General features: G+C 42.1%; 1 pseudogene; it reads right to left on the bottom strand.

Moving 5' to 3' along the window:
* Window positions 1-17,315, bottom strand: part of LOC123812555 — an 86,723-nt pseudogene extending 69,408 nt beyond the window's left edge.
* Between the last annotated feature and the right edge of the window lie 1,270 nt (window positions 17,316-18,585).

Here is an 18,585-nt window from a genome sequence, read left to right as displayed (position 1 = left end):
TCAACTTTGCTGCCATAACACTAAAACAGCAATGATGATACAGAATTGAATGAGTGAGGATGTGTTCAATAAAACATTTTTATGGGTACTGAAATTTGAATTTCATAAAATCTTCACATGTAAAAAATATCCTTATTTTGAGTTTTTTCAACCACTTAAAAATGTGAAGAGCTCAGAAATAAACTCTCGAACATATGATCAACTGCTTTTCAATAAGGGTACAAAGACTATTTGATGGGGAAAGGACAGTTTTTTCAATAGATAGTGCTGGGTGTTAGAAATGCATGAGAAATAGAGGCAGGAGGAACCCAGTGATCTGATCCAAGTGCCTTTATTTGATGCTGAGCTAAGAGGCAGGCTTAGTTGGGGTTGACTCTAGCATGGAGGAAGGCAGGAGTGGGGCTTTTAAAAGAAAAAGTTGGGGGGGTTTTGAGGGGATAGGGGAGTAGTTAGTCTCTTGTTCTTCCAGGAGAGTGCCTCAGGGTTCTAGGATGTGAGCCTGGACAATGGGTTAGGTAAAGGGCCAGGCTGTTCCCAGGTACAGTAGGGTCAATCTGGGCACCAGCTATTGTGGCTGGCGCCAGGTGTCTATTGTACATGGTGGGAGAGAGTTTTGATTAAGCCTCAGGCTACCAAGCAAGTCTTGACAATTTGCTTTCCAGAGGGTTGGAAACTGGCCTGACTGGGTCATTAGCAGTCTGACAGGTTGGGGGTCTGGCCTGACTCTTTCACTGGGGAAAAGCACATTCACATGCAAAAGAATGAAGTTGGACTCTTACCCTGTATCATGTATAAAAAATTAACTGAAAATGGATCAAAAACTTAAATGTAAAAGCTGAAACTAAAACTCTTAAAAGAATACATAACAACCTTGGCCAGGTGGCTCAGTCTGGTTGTACACCAAAAGATTATGGGTTCAATTCCCAGTCAGGGCACATGCCTAGGTTGTAGGTTCAGTCTCTAGTTGGGGTGTGTGTGAGAGGCAACCAATAGATGTTTTTCTCTCACATTGAAGTTTCCTTCACTCTCTTCTTCCCTTCCTCTCTCTCTAAAATCAATTAGCATGTCAAATCAATTAGCAATTTGGATGAGGATTAAAATTTTTTAAAAAATGATTAAAATGGTAAATTCTATGTTATATATATTTTACTACACACATACACAAAAATGTGAAAACCGTTCTACAGTAGGCTAAATTTGGCCTATGAGCTCTACGCAGCTTGCCAACGACTGCTCTCTGATATGGGAAGACAAGCTAGTCAGGAGTGAGAATGAGAGAGCCAGTTTACGGTATCTGCCACAGTGAGTAAGGTAATGTGCTTCCTATTAGTCAGCTCAGTTTATCACTCTTCTGGAAGTCAAAGTTCCCCTGTATGAAACCCAAGAACTTCTTCAGCTTACCACCCCTCAAAAATTTTCTCTGTTTTTATCGATTATCCTGTTTCCTTTTACCTCAGGCAAACTATTCTTTCTTAGAGACTGACTCCTATGTCTTTTCTCTTGATTCCATCTCCCATCTTCCTCCTAATTCTTGCTCCATGAATCATCACTTCCTCTCCGTTGCTTTCTTTCTCTTGGCAACAAGTCTGCCTATGTTTCCTTTAACCAAAAAGAAATACCTTTCAAACTCACACACCCCTCAAGCTACTATTTTATTTTTTTCATTCTTTACACTAATTCCTAAAAAGAGTAGTCTCCAGTAGACTTACTAAGCTAAACCAAAAAGAAATATCTACCTATTCATTCTTTAATTCACTGCAATATGACTTCCTGTGGGTAGAAACCTCCTTTTAAGGTATTCCCTGAGTATGCATCCAACAGGCTATCGTCAGTGCCCCAACCCACTCCCCAGCCCCCTCATTGGACCTTCCTACTACATTCAGTGTGTTAAGTTCTCTGTATCAGCCTCCCTTCCGGGATCCTTTCCAAATCCATTCACATCTACTGAGCACTCACCACCTGCCAGTCCTTGTCTTGGGTGTTGGGACACTCTCCACCCTGCCTGTGGTTCTAGACTTTTCCAATGTTCCCCTGAGACTCTTCTGTTCTTGCTCTATATTCTTTTCCTAGGTTATTAAGCTACTCCCTTGGAAGCCTACTTCCTATGCCCAGTCTGTTCTAAGTGGACATATATATATAAATGAGGTCATTGGACTCTTCAAAACCATCCCATCAACTAGGTGCTATTCACATCCCCATTTCAGAGATGAGAAAATCAAGGTACTGAGAGATAGTCCAGAGTTTTACAGCTGGTAGTTTGATGATAAGGGATACAAGCAGACAGTCTGAATGGAGGACTTGCCTCTTTGCACTTTACTGCTTCTCCCTCACCTTCGCACATTCCCTCCATGCTGACTGCCCAACGCATGGCTCCAGTTTTGACAGATCTCCTAGGTAGGTCCTTCTCTAGGGCTTGTGGAGCCCAGGCAAAAGCACAAACAGAAGGCCTACATTCCAAATGTCTTAAACTTTTACAATTATAAACAAAGCCATCAACTGTTAAATAAATACATTCTATCACTCCATCTTGACAAGCATACCTTCTTCACAGTCTGGTCAAATTTAGAATTTCTCGACTCTGTGGAGTTCATGCTGGGACATGGGACTGGATGAGTGGACTCTCAGTCCCTGGCCTGCCTGCTTCTTTTCCACCTCACACGGCAGGGGCCTTGTGCTCACATGGCCTGTGCATCCTAGCTCTGCCCGTAGGCTCCACAAACGCTTGAGGTTCAGAACTTTACCCGCTGGTAGTGCCGCTCACCCTCAGCAGTATGTTTCCAGAAGCTTCCATGGGTCCTGCACACAGGCCCAGGGCCTTTGGGACTGGGGTTCTTTGGGTACTAGGTCCTTGGCTGTGTTCCTTTTGTCTCATGGACCCCTTGTGTTAGCCTGGCCTTCTGAAGCAGCATTTCTCAACCTGTCGTGAATGATCTTTCCCCATTTATTTCCACTCTGTTCTAGGCCAATAATTCTTTTAATGCAATAGTAATATATTACTGAAATAAAACCAAAAGCATACAGAATATAAGTCCACATTTTATGGTTCATTTATTATTAGATTCTTAGACACAAAATTACATTTCAATCAACAGAATCAGAACAAACATAAAAGAGGAGAAAAATTACAAAAATTGAGCTTATCATTCTGGAAATCATATGTACACATGATTAACCTAGGCAATCACTATGACCTTCATAACTTTTGGTTATTCCATGTTCTTAACTAAATAAAAATCTATGAATAAAATAGGATTCCCTGTGTTAGATGCCTGTCTGCATGCTTTGAACAGAACTGTTAATATTACTAAGACCAACAAGCTTGTTGTGAACTTTCCGATTTGGTTGGGTTGATGATACCGCTTGCAGGGGGCAATGTGTGTCTAAGTGTTTCCGTGCTGCGTTTTAATAAAGAAACCCGTCTCACGAGGGCATTTTGACAGAATGAAAGAAGATATTTCAGAGTAATTTGAGAAAGGTTGGGTTAGTTCTTTTAAAGTTTCACGTAAAATGGAGTAAAATGTGTCTTCAATCCTTCAGTGACTTATAAGTTATCTTTCTATGAAAGAAAGGAATTTCAGCTCCACAAATTTCCCATGTTTAGTTCAGCTGATTTTGTAGTGAATCCCTCTGGATGAAGGAAGCGGCATGTTGATTTACATTCTGGCACAAGTTCCTTAACTGGAGTGACTAATCCAGAACGCTTTCCAGTCATCGCAGCTGTGCCATCAGAATATAATCCGACACAAAATCCCAACTCCAGACACATTTATGCACAATGTGATCCTTTATAGTTTTACACAGTTCATAGTTGTGTTTACTGGCCACAAAGCCGAGGAAATAAAAGAACTATTTCTTCCTATCACGGTCATGTTTAACTCATGCATATACTGAAAGGATGGCCGTATTAACAGTATTTGTGCATTCATCTCATTTCCGTGGAACATACTTTGACAGTTTCATTTTTTCTGAGCTCACCTTCCAAGGCATTAGTCAGTTCCCAGATAGGCTGACTGTAGTTTCACTGGAAGTGGCCTCTGAGCTACCCTCTTTGCCGCAGCGTCACCCAGCCTGTCTCAGCCAACGTCTTCGATGCAGCCGCTTGTTCACGTCTGGGCACCTGCATCTGTGCGTGGTCCTCCCTTCCCCAGACGCTGCTCCGTGGGAAGCCTGCTTATGTGGGAAAGACTTCACGTTTGCTCCTCTCAGGGTTTTTTTTTAATTCACTACTTTTTCAAATATTTTTTCACTTATTTCTTTTGTTTGGTATGCAAAAGTCACTTATGCTTTGATGGTTTCACTATTTCAGTAGTTGGTGAATCTCTACTAACAAAACTGTAGTTGTAATACTTCATCAGTTATGGCTACAAATTGAACTCAATACAGGAGGAATCATACTTCTGAGTAAAAGTAGTATTAAACCATTTTGATATTCATTTCTTCAGAATCACCCCCATTGTTATTATTTGGCTTACTACTACTACCACCACATTTTGAAATGTGTCTTTTCTTGAAAAAAAAAAAAAGTCCTGTACAACTTGTTTTCTAATCACTGCATTAGGGTTTGAAAATTAGATGATATAAAGTTTGCTTCCATACTTTAGCTATTGGGTTAAAATGTATATAAAACAGCTGGTCTGATTAAAAATAAAAATGATAATAAAAATGGTTACTAAAATAAAGTGCTTTCATTTATTTATATTTTTATATTATTCACATTTGAGTGAAGGGGACTATCTTAGAATACCACGTTGAGGCGTTCCTCCTGTCCACGGTAGTATGCAGTCTACACTACATGTTAAGACATGTGAGAGTCAGTTATAACTGTAGTAGAGTTATAGAGTCCCAATAATAGAGGAAGAATTAGGTAACGATGTGACTGAACCTCAGGGACAGGGTGTTAGGGTGGTCGGCGACATGGGCTGTGAAAGAGTTCACAAAGAGAAGAAAATACAGAGTAAAGGTTTTATTTCACTTTCCCAAGACACGGCGAGGGCTAGGTGTGGAGAGGTGCACCAGCCTGGAGGGGCCAGGGCTTTGGTCTTTCATCGGGTAATGGGGTGGTTGTAGAGCAGGATGTTTTAGTTGGGTGCAACTTGTTTCGATGTTATCTTCGGGTGCATCTGGTCACTGGGGTCTGGTATGTCCTGTTTTGTAAGTTCCCAGAGCTACTTCACCTTCAGGGAGCTTCCAGCAATTCCTAGTCCTGAGGATAAAGGCTCATAAACCGATTATGGTCAGTCATGCTATGTGGGGTCCAGCTAGCTCTGGCAAAGAGGGCCTGAAAGGGGGGCTTTTGTCCTGTTATAGGGCCTATGGCACTCAATCCTTTTGAAAGTTATGAGACCCTTTTATGACCACTATTTATGGTTCAGGCTCCAGGAGACCCATTAAGATTAAGTAAGAGAACCAAGTCCTTTGATCTGGGCAGAAGCTTTCTCTATATAATAGGAAACCATGCACTAGGGAAAACATTAAATATGGTTTGGTCTGACATAATTATTTCCTCAGAAAGACTTATAATTAAATATAGAAATAATGAAGTAAGCCCTGGTTGGTAGCTCAGTGAATTGAGCATGGGCCTATGAACCCAAGGGTCGCCGGTTCAATTCCCAGTCAGGGCCATGTCTGGGTTGCAAGCCAGGTACCCAGTTTCTTGGGGCACCCAAGAGGCAACCACACATTAATGTTGCCCCCCACTCTTCCCCTCTCTAAAAATAAATAAATAAAATCTTTAAAAGAAATAGAAATAATGAGTAAAAATAACTAAATTATTTACACATTAAGTTTAAAATTTAACATATATTTGATATTTTATCAAATGTGTATATTTGATATTTTAAGTACTTTTTGGAGTATTTAAGAGTTTGGTATATTATGGTGTCTGGCAAGTTGCAATTCCAGTTTAGGATGAGTTGATTGATTTAGACCTCAGAGGAATAACATAATTTTGCTTGCATTATAAGCAATAATGCGATAATTAAAACAACTTAGGTTTAGCCTTTTTAAATAAATTTAATTTAGTAGATGTATAGGAATTATGTATGAATAAAGTATGTGATAAAGTTTATTTCATAATTAGGCAATTAAAGCACAAATATTACAATATAAAATTATAAATGCAATTTTAAATGCTTAAAAGATTATTTAATTATTTTTTAAAAACTGTTGAAAGTGATTACTGATCTCTTCTAGACTTGTAAATGTAATAATAAAATTTATAAGTTGAAATCTTAGGAAAGAATAAATGGTTTAAAATTGGAATTTAAAATATGAAAAAAAAATCTGTTAAGGGCATGAAAGTTACCCCCAAGAACACCAGAAAACAAACATGATCACTTTTCTTTCTCTTCTATTGTCCTGTAGCTGCTTTTGACACCAATATCTTCTTTTTCTTCTCCTAGTCCCAAAATACTGTCCATCTTAAAATACAATGCAAAGGCAGTAATCTTCAAGTAATAATTTGTAAAATGTTTTGTAAATTGAAAATGAGATATTTGCTCTTTAAAAATCCCACGCAGACATTTACTGGCCCTGACAGACATTTGTCTGCACACGCACAGAAGCCAATGAGGTGAAGGCTGTGGCAGCGCCCCACCGAAATGACACTGAAGCCACACAGAGCCCACTCTTCTGCATGAGTGGGATATAGGAAAAATACACATGTGGATAAATGATTTCTTTTTATTTTTTAAAGATTTTTATTTATTTATTTTTTAGAGGGAAAGGGAGAGAGAGAAATATCAATGCGTGGTTGCCTCTTGCACACCCATAACCAGGGACCTGGCCCGCAGCCCAGCTCGTGCCCTAGACTAGGAATCGAACCAGTGACTCTTTGGTTCTCAGGCTGGCACTCAATCCACTGAGCCACACCAGCCAGGGCCTAAATGATTCCTTTTTAATCTTGGGGTTTCTGAGCTTGCTTTGTCCTTGAGATAATGATTCCTGGTATCCTTCAAAAACTTCTTTTGCAGGTGACAGATGGTGATCTTCCTAATCTGAGCATCCTTGACATTGAAATGTCTAATAGGTAGTTTTCACTGAGTCCCCCTGGAGTAGTGAAACTCTCAGAGCTCTGCAAGTCCTCAAGCCTCCTCAGATACTCTGAGGCCACAGGCTGGGGCTCCCCTCTTCAGCTTGAGCAGCTTCACTCTTATGTCTTTGATACATTGGCAGTCTGGTCAGATTTCATTTGAAGAATGGCTGCCATAGCTTTGCAGGGGGGTTTCTTTTAAATAATTTTCTTTACCCTTACCCAAGGACATGTTTATTGATTTCAGAGAGAGGGGAGGGGAGGGAGAGAGAGAGGGAGAGAAATATCGGTGTGAGAGAGAAGCATAGATTGGTTGCCTCTTGTGCACACCCCAACTGGGGGCCAAACCCACATCTAGATATGTGCTCTCACCAGGAATTGAACCAGTGACCTTTCGGTTTACAGGATGATGCTCCAACTAACTGAGCCACAATGACCAGGGTAGCTTTGCAGGATTTGAAAACCACTGGGCCACAGCGTGCCTTCTTTTAGAAGCAGTGGCAGCACCACTTCTGACAGTTGGATTAGATGGCTGTGAGACCTTTGTCAGTTTTTTTAAAAAGTCAAGAACTTCACAAACATGGACTGGAGAAGTTTGCCAGCCCTATAACCAAACTGTGGGGCAATCACCTTGCTTTTAACTTATTTCATTTGGAAATGAGATCAGTCTTAGATAATTTAAGACTCTCTGATGCTTCCATTCAGAAACCTCTGTCATTTTGCATGGCACTGAGGATGTACCCTGCCACCATGTAACTGTGGGTTAGACCCATGAGGCAGAACAGGTCTTCTGCACTTTCTTTCCTAGAGCTCAGATACTACTGAGGCTAAAGTCACAAAAGGGATATTTTTAAAATCTAACTCAAGACTGGCAAGGACACAGAAACTCAGAAGACAATGACAAAATGCTAACATGAGGCTTTGTTTTTGCTTGTGTTTTTTTATTGTTGTTGCTGTTCTCTGTTTGTTTCTTTGTTTTTCTATGGTCCAAAAGTCATGATTGGTTTTTAGATGCTTTATTCTGTGACCCTGCAGTCAGATCACAGGGGTGTCTGGTACTACTATCTTGCTCCACCAACAGAAATATGAAGGACTTCATACCCCACTCCACCCTATCCCTCATGGGTGACTAAGGGAATGCGTGTGGGGAGAAGACAGAGAGGGTCATAGGCTATATTTTGTGATGACCTGTGTCATGAGCTGTACCCAGACTTCTAGGACCCTGTTAGGATCTGGCTGAGAATCTCCAGAATCTCCTTCCCTTTAACTGAAACGTAAATTTGACCATTCAACAAGGGAGCAAGTAAACGTTCTTCAGGATTCCAAGTGTGTGCTTGACTTAAAACAGCAAAATTCTGTTTGGGAGGATTTAAATTATTATCTTAAGATCTGGCAAAATTCAAGCATGAGTACCCTCTCTGGGATAGATCATTGTTTTTAAAAAAATTTCAATGGCATGGGAATTCAGGGACACTAAAGATCCAGCAGAGAGGATTTTGCCATCTCTTATTTTCTCCTTGAAATTCAAAGCTAAGCAATGCCCAGAGCTTATGCCCACCACTTGCAGCTGCGGCCTGAATGGATCTGGGCCCAGAGCTGGCACTACCCTCTGGAGCAGTGTGCTCCCATCAAACTTTCTGTCGTGATGGAAATACAGCACTGCTCGTTTGCGCTACACAATATGGCCGTCACTGGTGCTTAATAATAAGGCTGATGCAACTGAAAACCTGGGTTTTTAATTTTTTTAACCAATTTAGATATAAATAGCCTCATGTGGCTAGTAGCTAGTGGATTATGAGGGTTAGACAAGACAAGGAGTACTCGTGCATTGCAGATGAGCCTGGCAGGCCCCGAGGGCTCCAGTTCCCATGGGAAGGTGTTCTGACCCGTTTTATTACTTTCTTTCAGGTGATAAATTATATTAGTTAATAAATTAGCCTGAGGTGACAACGTCTCATAATTTTCCTATCTCATTTGGGACACTGAAGGGCAAGTTTGAATTTATTTTTAATAGAAATGTAAAACAGCAAGCAGGCATAACCTCTAACTACAAAGACTTTGAACAATACGGAGACTGCCTCTGGGCAGCAGCACCCTGAGAATGTAATGCTTGGCTTAAGAAGCAAAACCAATAGTCCAGTCTCTACCTGCTTCCGGTGAGAAGCAGGTAGATGTCAGATGCTACCCGGTGATGTCAGATGTCCCAGAACCCAATGAGGGACTTTCCTGAGGTCCTCTGTCAGAACTGCCTCTCTCTCTAATGATAAAAGACCCCATGCTGAAGAAAGTTGTAATCTCCTCTGGCAGCAGAGCACTGCATTAGAACCCAGTTATCGGTACTGTATCCCAGTGATTTTGAGCACCAATTTATTGGGCTCCTCTTACAGGCCAGGCATGAGGATTTTCTCCTATAATGCTTACAACAAAATAAATGCCATTATTACCGAATTATATTACCAAAACACCTGAAGCTTAGAAAGGTTGATTAACTTCTCCAAGGTCCAAGCGAGTGGTAGAGCAGGCTGGGAAAGTCATGTGCTTCTGAGCCACAGCCCATGTCCAATCTCTTGGTAATAATTAATCTTCCTGCTATATGTGGTTGAAAAGCATGTGCTTTCTCTGCTGCACTTATTTCTTCCCATCAATCTGTTCACACATTACCAGTGTCCTTCCTTTCTTCCTAAGTCATTGTCATGGAAAATGGAGCACAAGGCATCTGAAGAGTAAGCAGAAAGCAAGAATCAGGATTCAATTCTGGAGCATCTGCCCCTCCCAGACCCCTGCTCCCCGCAGTTGGCCATGCTTGCTCAGCTTGCATGCCCACATCCTCTAGCTTCCTGGCCCCGAAGAAAGCCTCCTTTCACTCGAAGAGCATCTGCGCTTGAGCCAACAGTGGGTGGCTGCTCTCTGCACCAGAGTCCATTGCTCAATATTCTTCTCCCTGGCATTCCAAATGACACCTCACTTCTTTCAAAGCCCGTACGACTGGATGTCTTTATAGTAAACATATTTTTGAAAACAAATAATGTGAGCAAACACATAATATGAGCATTGTTTTGTTTACTTTTATTAGCTGTCTTATGTTGCAGTTACACAATGGTTGTGTCTAGTTCAAAAATAATACCATTGTCTTTTCTCTTTGAGGCTATTATCTATTTACCTTTATTGTAACGTGTTAAGGACTGTGTTATAAAAAACAATGACCTTCAAAGTCAGGCCAGCTAGGCTCTGAATTGCAGCTTGATCATACCAGCATTCAGAAACATTTATGAAGGCTCTACTATGTGCCAGGAATTGCTTTAAGTGCTGGGATAAAGCAAAGATTCATGCCCTCATGAATGTTACATTCAAGTAGAATGACATAGATATTAAGCAAGACATAGGAGAAAAAAATATACAGTGTGTTAGCCAGCGAAAAGTACTGAAGCAAGGAAGAGGAAGAGAACATGTTAACATCGGCTAGCCAGGAAGGGCCAAAAGAGCAAGTGTCATTTGAGTCAGGACCTGAAGGAGGTGAGGCATTAGTTGTGGGACATTAGGTAAAAGTTACATAAATTTCTAGAAATGTGTTTCACTCAACTTTAAAATGGAAACAAAAGCCACCTTGTTGGTTTGTGGTGAAGGAACAGGCCCAGCTGTGGAGAGTTTCTGGCTCGGGCATGATACAGGAACATGACAAGAGCTAATTGCACTGCTTCATCACTGTCACCACCTTTGTAAAGAACCACTTGCTGGATCTGGAAGTAAGTTGTGTATACACTTATTATCCCAAAGGAGCCTGCTAAGGAGCATCAGGTAATAGTTTAAATCTGAGGGATGAATGAAGTACTTAGCCTTGGAAGAGGAACATATGGTTTAAGTATGTCAATCAGTCAGAGCCCTGACAGCAAACAAAAACCCCTCAAACTGGGTCACTTGAGGAGAGTTTAGTGAGAAGACTATTTAAAAGATGGGCAGTATGTAAGGAAGCTCCAGGGGGTCCTGCAGGGCCCCAGAATGATAACGGTGGAGCACTCAGCTCAAGCCTGAAGGGATGAGCGGAGGGTCTGCTTATTAGAAGCTGGAACCAGGGAGAGAAGGGAGAAGAGCCCTTGACAGGAGCCCTGGTCTTCGTGGAGAGATGCAGCCAGCCTGCAGTGACATCATAAAGAAGGAGCTAGGAAGTGAATATGCCAATGTCACTGTCCTCTTTTCTTCCCATCTTTCCTCTGGGCTCCCCATTGGCCAAACCCATTGGAAGTCAGGGGGCAAGAGAGCCTGGGGAGCAGTGCACTGGGCAGCCTCCCAGGGAACACAGCAGGTGGAAGGGGGAAGGGGAGGAAAAGGGACCTTGGAAGATACCCAGTGTAATACTGGAGGTCAAGGTAAACATAATTTCCTGGTTCTACTGGGCGCCTCCTAGTCACTGTTCTCTGTACTTAGTATCTAGTCATTATTCTCTGTATTCTTGTCCTTTCCTTTATCAAATGTTCCTTTAATCATATTTGTTGCTTTCCTCTGGGTCCTCCTCTTGGCACTTGTAAAATTTAAGATTTGTTTAGGGTTTTGGAAACAAAACCACTTTAATAAAAAAAATAAGGCCTAGTTGTGTGTAAAGCCAGGGACAGTACTGCTGCCCAGCCAATCTTTGCCCAGGGAGGGCAGTGCTAACAAGGATGAAACGTTCAGCCTGTCGCTCACCAACGTGAAAAAAGCAAGGCCAGAGGGCGTCCTGACTGAGAACACAGCAGTGCCACCATTTCGTTTTTTTAGTGAGGTTTAAGCTATGACATTAAGCAGAAAAGAGCAAGATATGAGACCACATGAACAATACAATCTCAACCATGTAAGACATATATATATATGTATATATATATATAGCTGAGAAATGTCTAAAAAGAAAGAAACAAATTATTTACACTACTTATGAACTTGCAGATGATGATAGTTTTTCTTAATACCTTCAATATTCTTCTAAGCTTCATTAGTGACTATGTCTTTCTTTCGAAATAAATAAAAAGTCAATAAAATTTTTCAAGTAAAGGGAATATTGTTTCCTATTTTTCACATCTCTATGTAAAACTATAGCAGTAGTTACAACTTTCATTTGTGAAAAACTTTAATCGAGGATTATTTTTCAAAAGACTTGCTAAACTGATCATTTTCTTTTTTTTAAAGAAAATGATTTTATGGATAATTTCTAAAAAGAAAGTACTAAGCAATTTAAAGGATAGTTTCTCTATACTGGTTTAATTTTAATTCAAGCTTATATATAATACTAAAGTATGCTTTGAGAGTTTCAGTCTATGGGTGTCAAATTCTTTCTTACTAGTTACTAAAATTCTTAAGCTGGAAATATATAATTATAAAACATTACATAATACAGTATAATTAATTAATAGTTCTTTTTTATATTGGATTAACCACAAAGTGGATACAGAAATATCACTGTTTCAATACAATTCCATTTTTATCTTGATTCTAAGACCGATTCTGTTTGGGTCAACACACCCTTTCTGAGCACATGGCAGGTGTGCCTGTCACCGGGCTTGGTGCAGGAGACACCCACTGAAGGCGGTGAGCCTGCTGCCCTCAAGGAGACAGAGCGGTGAAGACAGACCAGTAAGGAGATGATTTCAATCCAGCACGGTAACTGCAGATAAAGCAAACCAAAGGGGACACGCCAGCCTGGATAAGGGGCTTAACGGAAGAGCTACTCAGGTTAAAAATCAAAACCAAAACCAACAACCTACTGCAGGTGAGCCAGCCAACTCTTTGGTGACCGGAACTCTTTGTTCTTCAATTCCAAGTGGGCTGATCAGGATGGAAGCCACTGTGACCAGGTTTGTGGTGTTGAGTGACATCTTAACAGCTCAGCTGCCCACATTCCACTACTCCTGTCACGATCTTAAGTGGCGACAGGCACATATATCAGGAAGTGGGAGCTAGGACTCACCGAAGCCAGCTGCCTCCTTCAACACGACATCTCTTATGTGGAACGCTGCTCTGCTTGCTGGCGGGCACCACCTTCTTCAGAGTTGCCAAGAAGTTGCAAGTTGCCTTTGGTAGTGGAATGGAGAAAGTTAGACGGGTCAGAATAAAACAATCCTAAAGAACCAGGTTTCATTTTGAAAAATGTGGAATGCTCTGAAAGGTAGACTGTTTTGCTTCTGGCTGAGGAGCTGCAGCAGGTGATAAGAGGTACGTGGGATGGGGTGGAGCTGGTTGGTATTCAGGTGGGACCTACTGGTTCAACCATAAGGCAGATAGATCATAGTGGGGTCAGCTCTACTTGGTTGGTGCTGGTACTCTACCAGTTATTGAGAATCTTGACCATCTTTCCTCCAGGAAAAGATGTATGTTTACCCTAAATAGCTGTGTCAGGGAACAGATACCTTTTTCATTGTTCTCTTTACACTGTTTAGGAACTGAGGTGTGAATTTTTATAGTAGAATAATGTCATACTTTTTAGGCCAGATATGACATGCATTGGGGCTTATATATGACTTGGTTTAGCTTTCAGATATTTGATCATATTAGAATAGTTCATCACATAGGCCATTTTTCAAATAGTCTCCTGGAAAATTTTAATGAGTTCTACCTGGATGTTATAACCAAATTTTAATCTTCCAAACACAAATAAATCATTCTCTCTAAACCTGTAAATTCTTCAAAAACTTTAATCTTTTATAATTATATGAAGCTTGCCTTCTTTAACAGGTCTTCCATTATTGCTTGTAATTAGAGCCCTCTACAAATTTTAAAAGCTTCTTTGTCTGGTAAAATGGAAAGTCGGGATTCAAAACCTATTAAAATTCTGCCAGGCTGTCCAGCTGTCCCGGCCACTCTTTTAGCTAAACCCTAAAATCTGTCTGAGATCCGAAGGAGACCTGGGGCAACCGGGACCCGGAGTGCTGCGGAAATCAGCAGATTGGCCACACTCGACTCTGGTTTCATTCTGTCACAGTTACTCTGAATTGTCTATTTCAGCCCAAGGCCAAAGTCTCTGTTGATTTGTCCCCAAACTCAAACCACAGGAATGACTTTTTCTGCCAAATCTCCATCCTGAGTTAATAAGTGAGAAATTTTAGGGCCTCCAGGGCAGTACTCTCTGTTTAGGAGTGAAAATGACTTTTTTGTATCACCTCTGCCTTGCCTTTTTTTTTTCCTCATTCATTTCTCCTTGGAACAAACATTAAGACCACCAGGCTTATAGTCCTATTAAGATATCAGTTTGGTACTGATAAAAAAACTGAATTAGCGGAAAGGAACATGTATAGTAAAAGATGAATAGAAAGAGTATCAGGCTTCGGAAATGCTTGTGGAATAAGTGATATTTGTAAGGCCATCCACAGTTTACTCAGCCATGTTACATGTATAACCTTATTTAATCCTTGCACCAATCCCAACAGGTGTTGCATTCTCCTCTTTATAGGTGAGGAATTGAAATCGAGCAGCTAAATCCAGATAGTGGCGGTCATTGGCCTCACAGACCCAGCTCCCTTGCTCTCAAAACACTTCAGGTGGAACCACAGTTGTATCATGCGCCAGGGGCACTGGTCTGGAGGAAACAGATGCAGCCTCTGCCAAAGGAGGGCCTGACCAGATAGGTGGAGCATGGGGTGTGGAAAGTGCGGTGCTGTGAAGAGGTGGCAGGGTGTGCAGGCAGTCTCTGGGAACTGCAGCAATCAGACTGGAGTCTGTGTCCTGGCAGCTAACAAATGGCACCCTCATTAGCCAGTACCCTTGTGAAGATAAGGGATAGTAATGCACTCTGTGACTGGCATCAGTGGGAAGCCATTAATACTACCTGCCCTGAAGGGGTAAGTGAAGGAGCAGTTATCAGACCCCAGTGAGAGTTGTGGCTGGTGGATTGGGACCTCCTCACAGCTGCTCTGAGTTGAGTATCAGCATGAGGTTGAGAAAAAGAGCTACAGCTAACCAGCCTGGTACAGAAGGAACCAAGGGAATAAATAACCTGAATTCTCTCTCCTTGCCATCTGATCTTTTACTGATGCCTCTCAGCAGCTAAGCCCAACCCAAGAGTCAGAGGGTGCAGGAACACAGGAAAACCATCTGTAGAGGTCAGCATCCCCTGGCCCAAAGCAGGGTGGGAGTGAGTGAAAAAGGGCCCTGAGAGCAGTCAGGGAAAGTTGGAGAATATCTCCAACAGAGGCAGGTTTAGGACTAACACCCCATTACCCTGCCCTTTTGATGACTTCCTTTCCTGGTGGGGACTTCCAAGAGGCATGCTGGTCTTCAGGACTCTTCCCTTTTTTCTCTCATTAACTCCCTTTTCTTATCTCAAACAATCCACCACCTGGAAGTTGCTAGGTGCTCTGGGGTTGGGACATGAAGATATCAAGGGGGACCCCAAAAAGACAGAATTATTTTCCAGGGCCCCTTGTAGTGTAGACTTCCCCTGCTAGGTGAGTGTTTTAGTAACCTGCTAGCATTGTTGTGAGAAGCTGTGTTCGGCTTCAGTGAATTTTTTTTGAAGACTCAACACCTTTGCCCATTTCATGATTGGCAATTTATGAGCACACCTGCCCATATCACGCTGAGTGTTCAACAGTTTTTGACCCAAAAGGGCATGACCCCCCGTGCCCCACTCTCCCTATTCACCCGATCTCATGCCGAGCAAATTTTTTTGTTTCCTGGGATGCAAAAAGTCTTCAAAGGGAAACATTTTGCTGATGTGGAAAAGGTGAAACCCCAAAAAGACAGAAGTACTCACTACATGGCATCAAAATTGACAAGTTCAAAAATTGTTCTGAGCCATGGAAAAAACATCTTGATAGGTGTATTGCATCACATGGAGTGTACTTTGAAAGTGACTGAGGTTTAAACATGTAAGAATAACTGCACAATTTTTATAAATAAATTCCAATTTGGGGGGTTCCCCTTTTTAGATCCAAATTGCTTGTAGCATAGTAAAAGGAATAATACATTGTGATGATGGGTTTTTTTTTTCAATGATTCTGAACTTTTCACTGGCCTCCTGCCCCACCAAGGGATGCCCCACTTCTGATGCCTTTCATACTTCAGAACTTTGGTGTCATTGACCTCAGACACCACTCGGCCGTCCACAGTCCTGTGAGTGGTGGTATTTGGATGGTTTGTAAGGAGTGGCTGTTGTCCAAGGCATCAAGAACGAAGTCCTTTCCATCTTTCAGTAGGCGGTGGTAGGTGGCAATCTCAGTCTCCTGCCTGACCTTGATGTTCAGCAGGGCTTCATACTCCTGGGCTGGGTGCTGCCCCTCTGCCCAGGTTGGGCCAGCTCTGACTCCAGGCGCAGCAGGATCCCATTGAGCTGTTCCATCTGCATGGCACAGCATGGCTCCACCTCCCTCAGGCTGTTTTTCACACTGTCTTGCAGATTCCTCATTGAGTCCAGGTCGATCTCCAATGATTGGACTGTACATCTCAGCTCCACGAGTGTCGTCTCAGCAGCTCTTATCTCAGCAGTCTGTGAGGTGACCACGGTGGTGCTCTCCTCCATCCACTGGGACTAGTACTTGTCTAGCTCCTCTCGTTTCTCCAAAGCCAGCTCATCATACTGGGCCCAATGTCCAGCATGATCTTGCTGAGTTGCTGAGATTTGGGGGCATCCAACTCCACAGTCAACCCAGAGTTGGCAATCTGGTTTTGTAGAGCATTTGCTCCCTCCTTGTGGTTCTTCACAAAGAGCAGCTCCTCCTTGAGGACCTTCATCTCTGCCTCTAGCTGCAGCAGAGTGACAGTGGTGTCATTATTAACCTTTCTGAGCCCATGAATGTCATTCTCCACAGACTCAGTCTCTTACTTGGCTCTGAAATCATCTTCCAGCAAGACAGGTGCTGTCAATCTATAGAACAATGCGGGCATTGTCCACAGAATTTGCAAAGATCTGAGCCCCCAGGTTCGCGATGGTCTTGAAATAATGTCCCCAGGCTCTAACCTAAGGTCCCTTCTTCTCCACATGTTCCCTTATTTTGCTCTCCCATCTCTGATTATTGGCCTCCAGGTTTCTCACCCTCTCCTTGTAGGAGGCCAGGTGGTCATTCAAGCATTGCATAGTCTCCTTCTTGCTCTGAATGCCCCCTATACCTGGCATACCCTCGGCCATCCCTGCAGCCAGACCTCCAGATCCCCAGCTGCACCACACATTGATGGAGCAGGATACCAAGATCCAGGATCCCAAGCCTCTGGCATCTGCATAGACACTGGCCACTCTGCTGGCTGGCTGGACCTGGTGCCTGGGTGACTCCATGGAGACCAGGGTCCGGTTGTTTGTGGAGAAGCTGGAGCGGGTGCTGAAGTTCATGTTGCTCAGGGAGGGAGGCAAGAAGCCGAGGCTCAGACTGAAGCTGCAGTTGTGATGATATTGTTGATTGGCATTCAATATCCACCTCTCTTTCAAGTGTATCTTTCTATACTATAAAGCCTAGAATAAAATAAAGCCATAAAATAAAAGCAAAAGCAAAAACAGCATTGCCAAATTCTATTGCTGACGGGTTCTAGATATAGTTTTGGTTCAGCCACTTATATTATGTGCTTGAGGGAAATTCGAAAAGCAGAAGCAAACTAGCAGTCATAACATCTTGTCCTGCTCTCTCTGCTCAAAACCGTGTTCACTGAGTGGTTGGTTGCGGGTGTTCAGAGATGGGTCCAGGACATCTATTCTGCTGGTGCAGACTGCAGCCAAGAAGCTGTGGTTCTGGGGCTGAGACAGTCACCAGATCATGGTGACTTACTGACTGTGGTGGCCTCCCAAACACGGCAGTGGAGATACGATTCAAGAGCCACTGGCTTTTTTATCACGGGGAGTGGGGGGAGGGGACAAGAAACTTACTGGCTTGGCTCTGCAGTACGGTTAAGTCTAAATTCTGTTTCTTTAGTCTTCCCAACTACTTGGCAAGCCATTTAAGAACCTGCAAAATTTTCTTTCTGCTTAAACTGCATTCTGTCTTTGTAATTGAATTTAGTTTAAAATGCAAACTAGAAAGGGGTAAGCACTACTAGAGATATAAATTAGGTACTAGGCAAATCTTGGAGGAACTAGATATTGGGCTTATATTATGAGATGTATAGAGAAAAATCCTCTTCATGGAGTCTGAGACCTCTTGATAGTCTTATGTAATGAGTTTTCCTTTTCCAGGGAGGCAGATGGGATTAATAGACACTGTGACTATTGTCTGTTATGTTTAAGTAAACACACAAGTCTGTGTTTCTATTTTCAGAGATGGGCTGCAAGTCTGTAATGAAGAAAGAGAAATACAACATTTCCAAATTCCCTGACAATAACCCCTTTTAATTTTAGAAATCATACTTGCCTTTTAAGTGTCTCTAAAAAAATTAAAGAAGAATGTGCTCATCAGCATCCTCAATAATGCTTTGGAAATGTAATGTCTTCTGTGAGGGAAACAGTGAAAGGGATAAGGGCATTTCATTGCCTCCCTGTGTTCCTGTAATCTACTGATGCATGGCAAATTACCCCCACATGTAGTGAATTGTTTATTTTTCTTTTTTAAAACATTTTTATTATATATTTTTACATTACCTATTAGTCCCCTTATAACCCCTCCCCTCAGCAG

Source organism: Phyllostomus hastatus, unplaced genomic scaffold, assembly GCF_019186645.2.
Source record: "Phyllostomus hastatus isolate PE091 unplaced genomic scaffold, TTU_PhHast_1.1 phas_scaffold_93, whole genome shotgun sequence".
NCBI classification, from domain to species: domain Eukaryota; kingdom Metazoa; phylum Chordata; class Mammalia; order Chiroptera; family Phyllostomidae; genus Phyllostomus; species Phyllostomus hastatus.
Note: the sequence above shows the minus strand (reverse complement) of the source record. Positions and strands in the feature narration are given on the sequence as shown.